We start from the raw sequence: 4,638 nt of genomic DNA on the forward strand, positions 1-4,638 counted from the left end.
AAGAGCCACTGATGTCGCGTCCACTGATGTAACGTCCACTGGCTTCGTGCCCGCTGATGTGTCCACTGACACGTCCATCGACATGTCCACTAATGTAAGAGCCACTGATGTCGCGTCCACTGATGTAACGTCCACTGGCTTCGTGCCCGCTGATGTCGTGTCCACTGGCACGTCCATCGACATGTCCACTAATGTAAGAGCCACTGATGCCGCGTCCACTGATGTAACGTCCACTGGCTTCGTGCCCGCTGATGTCGTGTCCACTGGCACGTCCATCGACATGTCCACTAATGTAAGAGCCACTGATGCCACGTCCACTGATGTAACGTCCACTGGCTTCGTGCCCGCTGATGCCGTGTCCACTGGCACGTCCATCGACATGTCCACTAATGTAAGAGCCACTGATGCCGCGTCCACTGATGTAACGTCCACTAGCTTCGTGCCCGCCGATGTCGTGCCCACTGACATGATGCCTGTTGACACTAATGTGATGTCCACTGAGGTCCACGGATAGGACATCCATGCAGTCGCCTCCCAACACGACCGCAGTATCCGGACTCTTACGGGGTGCTTGGTGCTGGGTGCGCCGCAGCTCTGACTCCCCTGATCTGGGTCAGGCTCCGCCTCTCGCCCTGAGGTCGACGTTGCCTCCGCTCCACTGACTGTTGACCGGGTTGTTTGTCAAACTAACTTCCCAGTGCTCTCATACTCACAGCACACTTGCCTCCCTTCTCCTGGAGTCTCGGAGGGTACTGCTGCTCCAGATGTGCAATGTCACACAGAATGCCGCGGGGTATTTTACCAAAAGCAGGGACGCTTTCCCAAGTAACCACCCCACAGCCCCCAGTCAGGAAGGCATAGGGGCTCTGCCTGACAATCCAGGCTTCAGGCCCGTTCCACATCACCACCTCCCTCACCGGGAGAACAGTGTCTCCGTCCCTTTGGATCCCGTTTTCTTTTTCTGGAACTTTTCTGAGTCTGTCCCTCAGCCTCACAACCTTGGCAGATCTGAAGGGCAGAGGCGACTCCAAGCTGCGTCTGCCGGTGCTTCCTCCTGAACAGACGCAGACCCTGCGTTCTCGGCAGGGAACCCGGCCTGACGCAGAGCCCACCTCGGTGCTGACACACCCGCCCTCCACTGGCCAGCTCCACTGGGGTGAGGGCAGAATTCTCGTTGCAAACCCAAATCTTGTCCTGTCTGTCTCCTGACTCACCTCTGCACAGGGATTCCCACAGGCCTGGGAACAGGAGCCCCAGGGCTGACCCTCCCCTCCTGGTCCTGGGTGCTTCTGCCAGCTGCCCTCTCCCTTCAAATCCACCCTGGTTGTCGGCAGTCGGGTTTCCTCTCCATGGCAGGGCCATGGCAGGCTCGCAGCTACCTCGGGGACTTTGCACATGTTCCCTCGGCCCCTCCCCCCGTGCCCACTCTCACCCAATTCTCTAAGGCTTTGCTCTGCTAAACCCTCACATCCCAGCAGCTGTGATAGAGAACAGTTCATAATGGGTTTCCCTAAAGACAGAAAATCCACTCATTGCTAGACCATCTTTCAGAATCACCCCCCAATTAATAAACCAAATAGATAGTAGTTAAATGCAGCCAAAGTCCATGTTCAGGATTATTAATAAAAATAAAAATGTCGGCCAGGCTCGGTGGCTCAGCCTGTCATCCCAGCACTTTGGGAGGCCGAGGTGAGAGAATTGCCTGAGCCCACGAGTTCGAGACCAGCCCGTGCAACTTGGCGAGACCTCATCTCTACAATAAATAAAAACTAGCGGGGCGTGGTAGTGCACGCCTGGAGTTCCAGCTACTTGGAAGACTGAGGTGGAAGGATTGCCAGAGCCCAGCAGGTCGAGGCTGTGGTGGCCAGGAGGGTGCCACTGCCCTCCACCCGGGGTGACAGAGTGAGATGCCAATTCAAAAAAATAATAATAAAATTAAAATAAATAAAAATGTCAATGCTGAATGAAAGGCAAGTGTCACCATTGAATATTGAAATCTCGTAAGAATGTACTGAACAGAGTATCACCTAGCTATATTTTCTAGTCCTGTGCTAGCCATTACAAGGTATTTTAGGTTTTAACACTTATGTTTATGCAGTCAGTCAGTATAGGTAGTAGACAAAATGTCCTGGTCCACACCGCTGCAATCCACATCTGCGCTGAAAACATCTCCATCTGTACAATGGACAATTAGCGAAGGAAGCGTAACCGTTTAAGTAGATGAATTATTGACATGTAAGTATTGAAACGCAGTAATGGCACCATTACGTCAGCGCTCCGGTACGGGACTTGGGGCAGGTACACATCCACGTGCCAAATGAGCCCTGGGCTCCCTCTGTGGCCTCCCTCCTGCCAGAGGCAAATTCTCGACCTGTAGAGGCTGAAGGACAAATTGTCGCCATCTCTGAATTTTCCAGGCCAGCCGGAAAGTCCTCACGTTTCAGAACATCATTTCCTGCCCGACATTTTCTTTCCTCCTCCGAGGGACCCTGCTCCTTAGCAGTATTGTCAACCTGTTGCTTCTCAGGTGGAGCCAGACGGGAATAACTGGGCGAGATGATGCGACGCTCAGCAGAGGTGATAGAGGAAACACTTGGCAAAATAAAGCTGTATATTTAAAATACTCATACAGGCTTGGCTTGGACCCTGGCTATTCCTGGGACGCAGAAACCAAGCACCGTTTTTTTTTTTTTAATCAGCAAAACCCTTCCTGGGAAGAAGATGCGGGGAGAGACTGACTAAGTTTGACTCATGAGCAAGTGGCCAGGCCCTCCTGGTGAAGCAGCTGGTGCTGCAGCTGCTCTGCTTGGTCCTGGTGCTTCCCGGGTCACAGAAGCTGAGCGCCATTTTTTTAAGTGGACAAAAGTTTTCCTGTGAAGAAGTGGCGGGGAGAGACTGCCGGCTCCAGGCTCGCCCTCACTGCTGCCGCAGGAGAGACTGCCGGCTCCAGGCTCGCCCTCACCACCGCAGCACCTGGCCAGACGCTGGCAGCGAGGGCTGCGGAGGGGGCCCAGAGGCAGAGTCCTGCTGGAGAAGATGAAAGAGGCACCCCGCCACCATCTTGAAAACGTGGCAGAAGACCCGATCTCCGTGACTGGCGGATCGACTCAGGGTGGATTGAGACCCAGGGGAATATCCTGAAAGCACAAACTTCGGAGGACAGGACAAGCGCTGCCCTCAGGCGTCCCGCCTCCTACCTTGATCCAGCCGTGGGACAAAAGGTGTGTCCAGAGAAGGACGAGGAAGAGCTCCAAAGAGATCAGTGGTGAGTCCGGAGCCGACGACCCCGTGCCTCCCCAGCAGTCCTCTGAATGTCAGAACCACACAGCTGGGGCATGACTGAGAGGTGCTAGCCAGGCAGAGCTTGGACATCAGTTGCGACAGGAGAACTCCGTTCCAGGACAGGCCTGGCTGGGGCACCCCCAGCGAGTACCTACCTGGGGAAGAGACAATCCCACACCTCCGCACGGGAGAGGACCTTCCGGACCACACGAGAGTGGGAGGGAGAACTGCAGCCCCACCACACACTGTGGAAAATAGCATGGCGATTCCTAAAAGATCTAAAAGTCGACCTCCCATACGACCCCGCAATCCCCCTACTGGGAGTATACCCAGAGGAACACAAATCACCCTCTGAAAAAGGTACCTGCGCACGCATGTGTATTGCAGCATTATCCACAATCGCAAAAGCCTGGAGCCAACCAAGCTGCCCGTCGAAAGAGGACTGGAGTAAAAAACGTGGTACAGACACACAACGGAATATTATGCATTCATAGAGAAGGACAAACATAGGGACTTTGCGGCAACTTGGATGGATTTAAAGTTCATCACGCTCAGCGGTCGATCACAGACACCACGAACAGAGTACCGTATGTTCTCATCGGCGGACCCTGAACAATTAGCATGATAGTGTAAGAAAGGGATGGGAGCCGGCTCGGGGCTCGGCCTGTCATCCCGGCGCTCTGGGAGGCCGAGGTGAGCGGACTGTCTGAGCCTGCGGTTTCGAGACCCACCCAGGCGACTTGGCCAGACCCGTCTCTACAATCAATCCGAAAACCAGCCGGCGTGGCAGCGCGCGCCTGTCGTTCCGGCTCCTCGGAAGGGTCGCCGGGCCGGCGGGTCGAGGCTGCGGGGCCGGAACGGCCGCTCCACTCCACTCCGGTCTGGGCGGCGGAGTGCGACTCCAACTCAGAGGAAAAAAGAACCCTGAGGAAATGCAGTGAGGGGAATTCTGTGACAGCCTCTGTGATGCGCCCCCGCTTAAAAAACCAACGTAGGAGGGGAAAGCCGGGAAATGGCGCCTCGAGGACACTCCGTGGCTCGGCCGCCGGCCAAAGGCACTCTTCACGCCTTCGGGCTTAAAGCCCAGCTCCATCATCCCTTGGAAGTCCTGGGTTGGCGGGAGGCGTATCAGGCCAGGGTCGGGGCCCGGCGCGCCCCAATTTCCTGGGTGGCCCCGGACAAGCCCCTCTGACCCGTGCGACAATCGTTTGGATTTTCTGGGCTAAACTCGCGGCTCCCCAGTCTCGCGCCCCGCCCTGTGCGTGTTCCCGCCCGCTCTCGGCGCGTTCGCGCGCGGCCGGGGGCCTAGCCTCCCCTGGCGTGGCTACGCCGCGACGCGGCCGACTCGCAGCGTGA

This window comes from Carlito syrichta, unplaced genomic scaffold (assembly GCF_000164805.1).
Source record: "Carlito syrichta isolate Samal-C Ts95f unplaced genomic scaffold, Tarsius_syrichta-2.0.1 Scaffold290818, whole genome shotgun sequence".
In the NCBI taxonomy this organism is placed as follows: Eukaryota; Metazoa; Chordata; class Mammalia; order Primates; family Tarsiidae; genus Carlito; species Carlito syrichta.